Source organism: Bombina bombina, chromosome 6 (assembly GCF_027579735.1).
Source record: "Bombina bombina isolate aBomBom1 chromosome 6, aBomBom1.pri, whole genome shotgun sequence".
In the NCBI taxonomy this organism is placed as follows: Eukaryota; Metazoa; Chordata; class Amphibia; order Anura; family Bombinatoridae; genus Bombina; species Bombina bombina.
In genome coordinates this window covers 581,623,653-581,639,680 of record NC_069504.1, presented here as the reverse complement: position 1 = coordinate 581,639,680, position 16,028 = coordinate 581,623,653, and the positions used below count along the sequence as shown (strand labels likewise).

General features: G+C 35.3%; 1 pseudogene; it reads left to right on the top strand.

Moving 5' to 3' along the window:
* Positions 1-14,397, top strand: part of LOC128664523 (methylmalonyl-CoA epimerase, mitochondrial-like) — a 79,497-nt pseudogene extending 65,100 nt beyond the window's left edge.
* Positions 14,398-16,028: the final 1,631 nt, after the last annotated feature.

Genomic DNA, 16,028 nt, shown 5'->3' with positions numbered 1-16,028 from the left:
ATATATATATAAATAAATTATATATATAGTACTGATGCAGCATCAATATCCCACTAATATACAGCCATTCTATTGTGAAAGTATATGGTGTGCTGTAATGTAATGGAGGTTCCTAGCAGAGAGGTATTCACATGCTGTAATGTAATGGAGGTTCCTAGCAGAGATATAATCACATGCTGTTATCAATCCCAAAGAAAAGAGAGTTTTTTTTGTGTGTATGTAGGGTCTAATATATGTTTTCATCCATCCCACAATGATGATGTCACTCATATGCAACCCCCCTTGCCATCAAGGTATCCCATGCCATGAGGTTAGGGGCAGGGCACATATGGCCACACAAAGGGTCTCTATATAGCTCTTTACTTAAACCAGCTGGTCATCCTTATCAGATGGTTTACTTAAACCAGCTGGTCATCCTTATCAGATGGGGCCTGGTAATGTTATCTTTCTACATTCCAAAGTGACCCAATCTAATGATTCTTTATTACAAATACAAGGTATTGATCATATCCCCAGACAGAAGAGAGGAGGTGATAGGGAGAGATTATTGGATCAAAAAGAAGTATTTTGGATTTTTAAGTTACAATCCAAACATCCAGATGGTTTAAATTCCATTATGGATGTCAACCTGTTTTATTAAATTTGACTGTAATCAGGATATAAATTAGGATAGCCTCAAATGAATTAAATAGGGTATATATGAGTTGACAAGAAGTACTTATACATATATTACTATTGCATATATATATATATATATATATATATATATATATATATATATATATATATATTTATTTATTTTTTTCCCTTTCCCCCTATGGTTGACTATCTTGATACATATATTCTACATTTTTACATATTTATATACATATAATAACTCTGATATTATTGAAAATGTTTAACATTATGGCTGTTTTGTATAACAGCAGTACACCATATGGTAATATAACTTTAAATGTTAATTGATTCAGGTGTTTCTTGAGCTAATCAGTGACAGCGTCGTCTTAAATAGAGGTCTGTGTGGAATCTGTGGTATGCCAGTGAACAAGGGCTAGGGTGAGGCCCGAAACATGTTTGGCACTCTCTTCCATCAGACCACAGTGTTTTTCTTTGTTTTAATATTTTTATTGAAGGTAAAGAAGTTTACAACATAAAATTGCATGGTACAATACTTATTACAAACATTTATGTCATATCTGAAAGTGTACATTGCACCTAAAGCAAAATAGGAAAATGATTAAAGATGAAATAACCTTCCCCTTCATTTTTTTTGCCCCACTTCATGTCACATCAGATCACTCTTGGATCCTATGGCCTAGATTTGGAGTTTGGCGGTAGCCGTGAAAACCAGCGTTAGAGGCTCCTAACGCTGGTTTTAGGCTACCTCCGGTATTTGGAGTCACTCAAAAAAGGGTCTAACGCTCACTTTTCAGCCGCGACTTTTCCATACCGCAGATCCCCTTACGTCAATTGCGTATCCTATCTTTTCAATGGGATTTTTCTAACTCCGGTATTTAGAGTCGTGGCTGAAGTGAGCGTTAGAAATCTAACGACAAAACTCCAGCCGCAGAAAAAAGTCAGTAGTTAAGAGCTTTCTGGGCTAACGCCGGTTCATAAAGCTCTTAACTACTGTACTCTAAAGTACACTAACACCCATAAACTACCTATGTACCCCTAAACCGAGGTCCCCCCACATCGCCGCCACTCGATTAAATTTTTTTAACCCCTAATCTGCCGACCGCCACCTACGTTATACTTATGTACCCCTAATCTGCTGCCCCTAACACCGCCGACCCCTATATAATATTTATTAACCCCTAACCTGCCCCCCACAACGTCGCAGCCAGCTACCTACAATAATTAACCCCTAATCTGCCGAGCGGACCTGAGCGCTACTATAATAAAGTTATTAACCCCTAATCCGCCTCACTAACCCTATAATAAATAGTATTAACCCCTAATCTGCCCTCCCTAACATCGCCGACACCTAACTTCAATTATTAACCCCTAATCTGCCGACTGGAGCTCACCGCTATTCTAATAAATGTATGAACCCCTAAAGCTAAGTCTAACCCTAACACTAACACCCCCCTAACTTAAATATAATTTTAATCTAACGAAATTAATTAACTCTTATTAAATAAATTATTCCTATTTAAAGATAAATACTTACCTGTAAAATAAACCCTAATATAGCTACAATATAAATTATAATTATATTATAGCTATTTTAGGATTAATATTTATTTTACAGGTAACTTTGTAATTATTTTAACCAGGTACAATAGCTATTAAATAGTTAAGAACTATTTAATAGCTAAAATAGTTAAAATAATTACAAATATACCTGTAAAATAAATCCTAACCTAAGTTACAATTAAACCTAACACTACACTATCAATAAATTAATTAAATAAAATACCTATAATTATCTACAATTAAACCTAACACTACACTATCAATAAATAAATTAAATACAATTCCTACAAATAAATACAATGAAATAAACTAACTAAAGTACAAAAAATAAAAAAGAACTAAGTTACAAAAAATAAAAAAATATTTACAAACATTAGAAATATATTACAACAATTTTAAACTAATTAAAACCTACTCCAAGAAGTTCAGCTGAACTTCTTGGGGCATGCCCCGCAAAGGGCCCTGTTCAGGGCTGGTAAGGTAAAAGAGCTTTGAACTTTAGTAATTTAGAATAGGGTAGGGCATTTTTTTTATTTTGGGGGGCTTTGTTATTTTATTAGGGGGCTTAGAGTAGGTGTAATTAGTTTAAAATTGTTGTAATATATTTCTAATGTTTGTAAATATTTTTTTTATTTTTTGTAACTTAGTTCTTTTTTATTTTTTGTACTTTAGTTAGTTTATTTCATTGTATTTATTTGTAGGAATTGTATTTAATTAATTTATTGATAGTGTAGTGTTAGGTTTAATTGTAACTTAGGTTAGGATTTATTTTACAGGTATATTTGTAATTATTTTAACTATTTTAGCTATTAAATAGTTCTTAACTATTTAATAGCTATTGTACCTGGTTAAAATAATTACAAAGTTACCTGTAAAATAAATATTAATCCTAAAATAGCTATAATATAATTATAATTTATATTGTAGCTATATTAGGGTTTATTTTACAGGTAAGTATTTATCTTTAAATAGGAATAATTTATTTAATAAGAGTTAATTAATTTTGTTAGATTAAAATTATATTTAATTTAGGGGGGTGTTAGTGTTAGGGTTAGACTTAGCTTTAGGGGTTAATACATTTATTAGAATAGCGGTGAGCTCCAGTCGGCAGATTAGGGGTTAATAATTGAAGTTAGGTGTCGGCGATGTTAGGGAGGGCAGATTAGGGGTTAATACTATTTATTATAGGGTTAGTGAGGCGGATTAGGGGTTAATAACTTTATTATAATAGCGGTGCGGTCCGGTCGGCAGATTAGGGGTTAATAAGTGTAGGTAGGTGGAGGCGACGTTGTGGGGGGCAGATTAGGGGTTAATAAATATAATATAGGGGTCGGCGGTGTTAGGGGCAGCAGATTAGGGGTACATAGGGATAATGTAAGTAGCGGCGGTTTACGGAGCGGCAGATTAGGGGTTAATAATAATATGCAGGGGTCAGCGATAGCGGGGGCGGCAGAATAGGGGTTAATAAGTGTAAGGTTAGGGCTGTTTAGACTTGGGGTACATGTTAGAGTGTTAGGTGCAGACGTAGGAAGTGTTTCCCCATAGGAAACAATGGTGCTGCGTTAGGAGCTGAACGCGGCTTTTTTGCAGGTGTTAGGTTTTTATTCAGCTCAAACAGCCTTATTGTTTCCTATGGGGGAATCGTGCACGAGCACGTTTTTGAGGCTGGCCGCGTCCGTAAGCACCGCTGGTATCGAGAGTTGCAGTTGCGTTAAATATGCTCTACTCTCCTTTTTTGGAGCCTAACGCAGCCTTTCTGTGGACTCTCAATACCAGAGTTATTTTTATGGTGCGGCCAGAAAAAAGCCAGCGTTAGCTACGCGGGTCCTTACCGACAAAACTCTAAATCTAGCCGTATGTTTGTAGATAACTCCGTTTGGGGATTTAAAAATCAACAAAAACACAAAGCACACAAAAAAGGCATCTTTATATATAACAATGTCAAATAAGTTTTACGTTCCAAGAATAGAAGATGCCAGGATCCTAACCGGTTACCACAGTGTTTTTCTTATATTTTTTATGGTGATCTACATGTTTTTTTTATCTTTTTTTCCAAATAAATGTTACTTTTAATATAAACATTTTTTCTTCATTTTTTGAGAGGTGCGTTGGATATTTGCTTTCTATATCCATTTTCTGTGATCAATGCTACTGTGATCACTAGCTACCCTGCACTCCTGTGAAGAAAACATTTCAATATGCCAACAACCATGCCTTTTTGAAGAAATATCAGTAAACTTGGGATTTTCTGGTTGGCGCTACCTGCATTGCATTACCGTAAGGATCCTGTTCACTTTTGGTAAGCTGCCTTTTGAATTTCCCTTATCAGATATGCTACAGATGATTCACTAAGCTTACTTATACCTATATGGATACAGGCATTATTGAGGATACATCGGTTCAACGTTGTCAACTATAAACTTTTTTTTTTTTTTAGATGCATAGCATTGTATTTTGGAATTTCCGTTTTGCATCTCTGTTTTCTACAGCATTTGGATAATGCTGACACCAGTGTGTCTGGATTACAATATTGACTTTAGTTTATAATTTTTTACAATCAATACATAAGTTCTGTACTCACTATGAATTTTTCTTTTTCTATTGCAACAACGTTGTCTTCGTGTACTTAGAACTTTGGACTTTTGTATTGGTGCCCCGGATTGGGCTACAGCTCTGATACTGTCAGGTTACTGCTGACATCAGCGGTGGATATTCCTGTCCTCGGATTGGCGAACCTTACTCACACATGATCTGTACATCACTACGGATCCTCAGTCTGCATGGACGCTGTCAACCAGGTCTGGGTATGTATGTAAGCACTTAGGAGGACTGTATTTTTCCTTCCTTGTGCTTTTGGAGCAACTACCCCACCTAGGTGTTTAGAGCTAACAGACTCTTCTGGATTTCATCACAAACCTTTTATTGTCGGCACGGACGCTGTTCTCAGGTCAGGTGTGTTTGCGGGCACTCGGAGAGATTTTCATGATACATGCCCTTGCTTTATATGCAACAACCTCACCTAGGAAACAAGAGCTAGCCGACATTTCTCTGGATGTGTTACCGACATCATTGGAATCATTTGAAGGATTTAGTAAGTGAGTACAGATTATGTGTTAAAACTGCAGTTTTTTTGTTTATACATTGATTATCCATTTCAACAAAGTATTTCATCTTTCATGTGTTTTAAACAATACACACATGTCCAGATATGAGAAAATATTAAAATAAAGTGCTGCATATATAATGATTTGGAACTTACAGTGAGATCTATAATAGAATTCTCTCTATCTGTGGAGTCAATTATCAAGAGTGCCAAATATCAAAATTCTGCATATGTACTATAGCTTACAAAGTATAAGAGGCTATTCCAATTAAGAACTTTTTTCCATCTATTACATCTCTGTAACCTGTGGTTTGGGATTTCATTATAAACAACAATGGAGGATAATTATGTTTTAAGAGACATTATTTTAGATGAGGATTCTTCTGACATAGATGACCTTCTGGAGGATGTTGAAACCACTTTGGACAATCATTTTTTCCAAATGGACAGTCTCAGAAAGAGGGACATTAGATTTGAATATTAAAACATTCCAATCATATATACAAGTTTCACGAATCCCCAGGGGTTTAAGAATCTCTAAATTTCCTTCTTTTCAGGGTACATGCCAGGATTTAATTTCTAAATGGAATGACATTCTTACAACTTGTTCTAAAGAATTAATGAATTTATGATTAGATTATAAAAAACATCAACGCACTCAGTTAATACAACAAATGCAGGAAGTACAAACACAATTAAAAGTACACCAAACATATAAAGATTTCAAAGATTATGATAAGAAGTTTCAAAACAATATGAAATCTTTTAAAAAAGAACTATGGTTGTTTAAACAACAAAAATTGAATAGAGACAAACAAGATTATGAAAATAACAGGGTATATAGATGGACACACAACACTTACAATTCAAATACCAGGAAGGCTTTTCATAATAAAAATCATAACAAATGGCACAAAAGCAAAACCTCCACAGAAACTCCCAAAAAAGTAACTTTCAGTGAGACAGAATATGAATATGATACTTCAGATACTGAAAACCCACAGGGGACTAACCATAATATTTCCAGGGAAACTATTTCAGTCTTAGACCCACCTGTCCCACATACAAGTTCTCAATAAAAAAACAGGGTAGGTCCATCTCAACCCAAATAAAAAATAAAAAGAAAATACGCAGAGGGGGCAGAGGACGGGGACATAAATGGGTACAGATACCCTCAAAGAAAGAGAACACCTCACAAACTGACACATTATTAAATAATGTTGTGAACCTGTCTGATAGACAGCTAACTACACATGAAATTGTATTATTAAATAAGGGTTTAGGTTTTTCACCGAGCTGTAGCTTTGATCTTTTTTCCACATTTCTGGATTTAAATAGATTTGTAAGGGACCTTACACTCAAGAAACATTATTTCAAGGAAGATAGTTTGGACAATTCAATATTAATGGACCCTCCTGTCGACTGCATTCCCTCCACTCTCTCATTTAAAGAATTTAGCATTGTCAATGACATGCAAAAATTAATGATTTGCACACATACGTACCTCTCTTGTCTGACCCGACTGACACATTTACACATTTACTTAATCAACTAGTCGAAGGGGCACGAAACAATGGCATTATTTCTTCTAAGGTGGCCTTATACCCAAATGCCCTGTAATGCCCATTTTCCACTATTTACCGAAATTTCATAAAAGTATGACTAACCCTCCAGGTCACCCAATTGTGGCAGGTATAGGCTCACTCAACGAGAATATCTCAAATTTTTTAGACAGTTTCTTACAACCTATTGTCACCAAATTACCGGGTTACCTAAAAGATACCACAAAATTAATCAAACAAATTGAGGATATAGAATGGAAAAACACTTATAGATTTATCACTCTTGATGTTTCATCACTATACACTTCTATACCTCACACTATGGGTCTTAATTCCTTAGAACACTTTTTGTACACTTTATCTTTGTATGATGACAACACTATTCAATTTCTCTGCTTAATTGCAGAATATTTGCTTACACATAATTATTTTCTTTTTGAAGGTAAATGCTATCTCCAGAGATGTGGCACAGCTATGGGCGCCAAGTTTGCGCCATTCCTATGCAAATCTCTATATGGGATTCTGGGAGCTGTGCCACATCTTTGGAGATAACAATCCCTTTAGACATAATATTATTTATTTTGGAAGGTACATAGATGATCTTCTCGTAATATGGGATGGTGAGGATCATCTTGTTTCTCAGTTTTCTGAGTACATTAACACCAATCATTTTAATCTTTCTTTCACTATGGAACACAGTTTCACTCACATTAATTTTTTGGATGTCACATTGGTGGCTTGATCCAATTCTATAGTAGATTTCTATAGGAAAACTGCAGGGAACACTATTTTACATTATTCTTCTTGTCATCCACAACATACACTTTTATTCATTCCTTATGGACAATTTATTCATACAAAAAGAAATTGTACTAAAGAAACGAAATATCAGGAACATGCTGAAGACACACGACAAAGACTAATGGCACGTGGTTTCAACACCAAAATACTTGATACAACAAAAGAGAAGGTCAATAACTTACCCAGAGAAAATGTACTAAAATATAAAAAGAGAAAAAACAATTTCAACTCTAAACCCACCTTTATTACTACTTACAGTAGAGATTATACTAAAATAAGAAACATTGTTCAGAGTTGTCTTCCCATACTCAAAGGTGACAAAAAACTAAATGCCATTTCGTTCAAGGGTTGTAATTTTTCTACTAGAAGGGCAAAAACCCTCAGGACTATACTTTGCCCTTCGATGCTACCCAAGCCTCAACATAATACATGGCTCTCAACTCGTTTGGGTTGCCATAAATGTAATGGCAATATATGTAAAACTTGTCAATATATTAAAATTGGAACAAAATTTGAATTGACAGTGACAAAAACAACATATGACATTAGAAATAATATAACATGTAATACAACTCATGTAATTTATCTATTGACATGTAAAGGCTGTAAAAAAACAGTAAATGGGACGTACTAAACGGGCCCTCAGGGATAGAGCTCTCAGAGATATCAGTAACCCAGACAGCAATACACCTATAGCCAAGTATTTTAGATATGAACATAAATCTAATGATTCTTTATTACAAATACAAGGTATTGATCATATTCCTAGACACAGGAGAGGAGGTGTTAGGGAAAGATTATTGGATCAAAAAGAAGTATTTTGGATTTTTAAGTTACAATCCAAACATCCAGATTTTTTAAATTCCATTACGGATGTCAATCTGTTTTATTAAACTTGACTGTAATCAGGATACAAATTAGGATAGTCTTCAAATGAAATAAATAGGGTATATATGAGTTTACAAGAAATACTTATACATATATTACTACGGCATATATATATTTATTTTTTTCCCTTCCCTCTATGGTTGACTATCTTGACACATATATTCTAAATTTTTACATATTTATATACATATAATAACTCTGATATTATTGAAAATGTTTAACATTATGGCTGTTTTGTATAACAGCAGTACACCATATGGTAATATAACTTTAAATGTTAATTGATTCAGGTGTTTCTTGAGCTAATCAGTGACACCTTTGTCTTAAATAGAGGTCTGTGTGGAGTCTGTGGTATGCCAGTGAACAAGGGCTAGTGTGAGGCCCGAAACCTGTTTGGCACTCTCTTCCATCAGACCACAGTGTTTTTCTTATATATTTTATGGTGATCTACGTGTTTTTTTTTATCTTTTTCCAATTAAATGTTACTTTTTATATAAACATTTTTTCTTCATTTTTTGAGAGGTGTGGAGGATATTTGCTTTCTATATATATATATATACTGTATATATATATATATATATATATATATATAAAATATATAAATACAGTACTGATGCAGCATCAATATCACACGAATATACAGCCATTCTATTGTGAAAGTATATGTTGTGCTGTATTGTAATGGAGGTTCCTAGCAGAGAGATACTCACATGCTGTAATGTAATGGAGGTTCCTAGCAGAGAGATACTCACATGCTGTAATGTAATGGAGGTTCCTAGCAGAGAGATACTCACATGCTGTTATCAATCCCAAAGAAAAGAGAGAGTTTTTGTGTGTGTGTAGGGTCTAATATAAGTTTACATCCATCCCACAATGATGATGTCACTCATATGCAACCCCCCTTGTTCTATCAAGGTATCCCATGCCATGAGGTTGGGGGCAGGGCATATATGGCCACACAAAGGGTCTCTATATAGCTGCATTTCTATAGTATTATGGCATATATATCCACTTTCTGACCACATCTGAATTCTGACAGATTATGTCATTTTACAATGTTCAGACTGATTATTTCTAAATTAACTAAATGTGGGCTTATTTAATTTAAGTCATGGACAACCATATATAGACAACCATATATATTGATAACTATAGCTAGGAATATCATTAAGGTTTAACATAAAGGCCTAGATTTGGAGTTCGGCGGTAGCCGTCAAAACCAGCGTTAGAGGCTCCTAACGCTGGTTTTGGCCGCCCGCTGGTATTTGGAGTCAGTGATTAAAGGGTCTAACGCTCACTTTACAGCCGCGACTTTTCCATACCGCAGATCCCCCTACGCCATTTGCGTAGCCTATATTTTCAATGGGATCTTTCTAACGCTGGTATTTAGAGTAGTTTCTGAAGTGAGCGTTAGAGCTCTAACGACAAGATTCCAGCCGCCTGAAAATAGCAGGAGTTAAGAGCTTTCTGGCTAACGCCGGTTCATAAAGCTCTTAACTACTGTACCCTAAAGTACACTAACACCCATAAACTACCTATGTACCCCTAAACCGAGGTCCCCCCACACCGCCGCCACTCGATTAAATTTTTTAACCCCTAATCTGCCGACCGCCACCTACGTTATACTTATGTACCCCTAATCTGCTGCCCCTAACCCCGCCGACCCCTGTATTACATTTATTAAACCCTAACTTGCCCCCCACAACGTCGCCGCCAGCTACTTAAAATAATTAACCCCTAATCTTCCGACCGCAAATCGCCGCCACCTACGTTATCCCTATGTACCCCTAATCTGCTGCCCCTAACATCGCCGACCCCTATATTATATTTATTAACCCCTAATCTGCCCCCCTCAACGTCGCCGACAACTGCCTACACTTATTAACCCCTAATCTGCCGAGCGGACCTGAGCGCTACTATAATAAATGTATTAACCCCTAATCCGCCTCACTAACCCTATCATAAATAGTATTAACCCCTAATCTGCCCTCCCTAACATCGCCGACACCTAACTTCAATTATTAACCCCTAATCTGCCGACCGGAGCTCACCGCTATTCTAATAAATGTATTAACCCCTAAAGCTAAGTCTAACCCTAACACTAACACCCCCCTAAGTTAAATATAATTTTTATCTAACGAAATAAATTAACTCTTATTAAATAACTTATTCCTATTTAAAGCTAAATACTTACCTGTAAAATAAATCCTAATATAGCTACAATATAAATTATAATTATATTATAGCTATTTTAGGATTAATATTTATTTTACAGGTAACTTTGTATTTATTTTAACCAGGTACAATAGCTATTAAATAGTTAAGAACTATTTAATAGTTACCTAGTTAAAATAATAACAAATTTACCTGTAAAATAAATCCTAACCTAAGTTATAATTAAACCTAACACTACCCTATCAATAAAATAATTAAATAAACTACCTACAATTACCTACAATTAACCTAACACTACACTATCAATAAATTAATTAAACACAATTCCTACAAATAAATACAATTAAATAAACTAGCTAAAGTACAAAAAATAAAAAAGAACTAAGTTACAGAAAATAAAAAAATATTTACAAACATAAGAAAAATATTACAACAATTTTAAACTAATTACACCTACTCTAAGCCCCCTAATAAAATAACAAAGCCCCCCAAAATAAAAAATTCCCTACCCTATTCTAAATTAAAAAAGTTACAAGCTCTTTTACCTTACCAGCCCTGAACAGGGCCCTTTGCGGGGCATGCCCCAAGAATTTCAGCTCTTTTGCCTGTAAAAAAAACATACAATACCCCCCCCCCCAACATTACAACCCACCACCCACATACCCCTAATCTAACCCAAACCCCCTTAAATAAACCTAACACTAAGCCCCTGAAGATCTTCCTACCTTGTCTTCACCATCCAGGTATCACCGATCCGTCCTGGCTCCAAGATCTTCATCCAACCCAAGCGGGGGTTGGCGATCCATAATCCGGTCCAGAAGAGGCTCCAAAGTCTTCCTCCTATCCGGCAAGAAGAGGACATCCGGACCGGCAAACATCTTCTCCAAGCGGCATCTTCGATCTTCTTCCATCCGGAGCGAAGCGGCAGGATCCTGAAGACATCCAGCGCGGAACATCCATCCGGACCGACGACTGAACGACGAATGACTGTTCCTTTAAGGGACGTCATCCAAGATGGCGTCCCTCGAATTCCGATTGGCTGATATGATTCTATCAGCCAATCGGAATTAAGGTAGGAATTTTCTGATTGGCTGATGGAATCAGCCAATCAGAATCAAGTTCAATCCGATTGGCCGATCCAATCAGCCAATCAGATTGAGCTCGCATTCTATTGGCTGATCGGAACAGCCAATAGAATGCGAGCTCAATCTGATTGGCTGATTTCTTATGGGAGAATCGTGCACGAGCACGTTTTTGAGGCCGGCCGCGTCCGTAAGCAACTCTGGTATCGAGAGTTGTATTTGCGGTAAAAATGCTCTACGCTCCTTTTTTGGAGCCTAACGCAGCATTTGTTTGAACTCTCGATACCAGAGTTAATTTTATGGTGCGGCCAGAAAAAAGCCTGCGGAGCGTTAACAGCCCTTTTACCGCCGAACTCCAAATCTAGGCCTAAGTTAGATATCAGGGATTTGAATGAAAAAACCCTGAAAATTCCTTAAAAGAAAGTAATAACCCTATATGATAGAATTGAAGCGGCTTTGTGATACACATCCCTCTATTGCTAAACTTTTATGTAAGCTAAATATAGCAAATATCTTTAGTGAAGGTGATTGTTACATTTACAAGTCCTTATTAGATGGGGCCTGGTAATGTGATCTTTCTACATTCCAAAGTGACCCAGTATCTGAATGAGGAGTTAACCCCTTCCTGCTTACACAGCTGCATTTCTATAGTATTATGGCATATATATCCACTTTCTGACCACATCTGAATTCTGACAGATTATGTCATTTTACAATGTTCAAACTGATTATTTCTAAATTAACTAAATGTGGGCTTATTTAATTTAAGTCATGGACAACTATATTTATTGATAACTATAGCTAGGGATATCATTAAAGGGACACTGTACCCAAAATTTTTCTTTTGTGATTCATATTGAGCATGAAATTTTAAGCAACTTTCTAATTTACTCCTATTATCAAATTTTCTTCATTCTCTTGGTATCTTTATTTGAAATGCAAGAATGTAAGTTTAGATGCCGGCCCATTTTGGTGAACAACCTGGGTTGTCCTTGCTGATTGGTGGATAAATTTATCCACCAATAAAAAAGTGCTGTCCAGAGTACTGAAACAAAAAAAAAGCTTAGATGCCTTCTTTTTCAAATAATGATAGCAAGAGAACAAAGAAAAATTGATAATAGGAGTAAATTAGAAAGTTGCTTAAAATTGCATGCTCTTTCTGAATTACAAAAGAAAAAAATCGGGTACAGTGTCCCTTTAAGGGTTAAGATTAAGTTAGATATCAGGGACCTGAATGAAATAACCCCGAAAATTCTTTAAAAGAAAGTAATAACCCTATAGAATAGAATTGAAGCGGCTTTGTGATACACATCCCTCTATTGCTAAACTTTTATGTAAGCTAAATATAGCAAATATCTTTTGTGAAGGTGATTGTTACATTTACAAGTGGATACAAATAAATAAGTGAATACTTACATTTGGAAGTGGATACATTTAATTAAGTGAATATATACATATTGAGAGATATTTTATATATATATATATGCCAAATTCTATTGAGATAATCATTTAATGATTTGTAGGTGATCCTGTTGCTTCTGTAGCGCCCTCTTAATTTTCACATAAAAAAATATAATTAATACATAACCCTTATCTGTAATCAGCTATAATATTTCAAATAATATGAACACATACGCAACATTAAAAATCTTACTTTATAAGTTAACATTAGTAACAGACATAATATGTTCATAATGGGGCTATGCTAAAAATCCTACATAGCATTATTCACACCATACGTTATTATTACAATCCAATGTAACCACAAGCAAATTAAAGTCTAAACTGAACATATTCCTGAGCTCATATTTGAGTACCTAAAAGGAGGAGAACATTTGGAAATAGAATTCTTCCACTCATTAAAGGGACATTATACACTCATTTTTTTCTTTGCATAAATGTTTTGTAGATGATCTATTTATATAGCCCATAAAGTTTTTTTTAAAAAAAAATAAATGTATAGTTTTGCTTATTTTTAAATAACATTGCTCTGATTTTCAGACTCCTAACCAAGCCCCAAAGTTTTATGTGAATACCGTCAGCTACCTTCTCCAGCTTGCTCCTGTTTGTGTAAAGGGTCTTTTCATATGCAAAAGAAGGGGGAGGGGGGGAGTGCCTTATTTGCCACTTGCAGTGGGCTTTCCAGCTACCTTTTCAACAGAGCCAAACTGACAGCTTCTAAGTAAGTTTTTAAACAGTTTTATACTGGATTTTTATATCAGTATCTGTGCATCTTATTCTTTATAGTAGTGTCTATTACATGCAGGTATATGAAAATGAGTGTATACTGTCCCTTTAATTCTATTATTGGGGGAAAAAAACTATCCATTGAGGGACATTGGGTTTAAAATCCATGTAATAAAAAAGCAGGTACAGCGCATACTGGGAGGATCAGGAAGTAGGAGGGATATTTAAGCTTTTGCTATAGGGTGGATGAATTCACATCAAAGAGGCAATAGCTGACCTAAAGAAGAAAAAAATTAGGATCCTAAGTGAAGAACCCAAAATTGGTGCCCATGGAAAACCAGTTGTTTTTCTTCACCCAAAAGACTGTGATGGGGTCCTAGTGGAGCTGGAAGAGGCATGACTCACAATAATACAAAATCATAATTAAATAAAACATGTAACTACTGGTATAACCCATATATTTTTTGTTTGGCTTTGTTAAGCTTTATGGATTATAGACTCTCACCACTATGAAATAAATTAATTTATCAGGTAAGTATAAATTATGTTTTTCTATTGTTGCTGTTGTTTTTAATTTTTATATATTGGGCTTGGCCTAAACAAATACAAATTATTATTATGGCTATTCTAATAGGTTGGAAAAAAACACAAATCAAAAGAGCTTTCATGATTACATTTGAATTAATTATTTTAGAAACACTCACCTAGATTACGAATTTTGCGTTAACAGGGGTGCGGTGCTAATGAGCAGTATTCACTCACCGCTCATTTGCAGACAGCACTGGTATTACAGGTTTTTACAAAGCTGGCGTTAACCGCAAAAAAGTGAGCGAAGAGCAAAATTTAGCTCCACATCTCACCTCAATAACGGTGAACTGGTAAAACGTGCTCGTGCACGATTTCCCCATAGGAATAAACGGGAAAAGCCGGCTGAAAAAAAATAACAAAAAAAGTGAGCGAAGAGCAAAATTTAGCTCCACATCTCACCTCAATACCACCGCTGCTTACGGTAGCAGTGAACTGGTAAAACGTGCTCGTGCATGATTTCACAATAGGAATCAACAGGGAGAGCCGGCTGAGAAAAAGTCTAAAACCTGCGAAAAAGAAGCGTAAAGCTCCTAATGCAGCCCTATTGATTCCTATGGGGAAATACATTTTATGTCTACACCTAACACCCTAACATGAACCCCAAGTCTAAAGACCCCTAATCATACACTTATTAACCCCTAATCTGCTGCACCCGACATCGCCGCCACCTGCATTATATTATTAACCCCTAATCTGCTGCTCCGGACACCGCCGCCACCTACATTATACTTATAAACCCCTAATATGATGCCCCCAACATCGCTGAACCCTACATTATATTTATTAACCCCTAATCTGCCGCCCCCAATGTCGCCGCAACCTAACTACATTTATTAACCCCTAATCTGCCGCCCACAACGTCGCCGCCACTCTATTAAATGTATTAACCCCTAAACCTAAGTCTAACCCTAAAACTAAACCCCCTAACTGAAATATAATTTTAATAAATCTAAATAAAATTACTATCATTAACTAAATTATTCCTATTTAAAACTAAATACTTACCTGTAAAATAAACTCTAAGATAGCTACAATATAACTAATAGTTACATTGTATCTATCTTAGGTTTATTTTTATTTTACAGGCAACTTTGTATTTATTTTAACTAGGTACAATAGTTATTAAATAGTTATTAACTATTTAATAACTACCTAGTTAAAATAAAGACAAATGTACCTGTAAAATAAAACCTAACCTATGTTACAATTACACCTAACACTACACTATAATTAAATTAATTACCTAAACTAGATACAATTAATTACAATTTAAATAAATTATCTAAAGTACGAAAACAAAACCCCACTAAATTACAGAAAATAAAATAATTACAAGAATTTTAAACTAATTACACCTACTCTAATCCCCCTAACAAAATAAAAAAGCCCCCCAAAATAAAAAAGCCCTACCCTACACTAAATTACAAATAGCCCTTAAAAGGG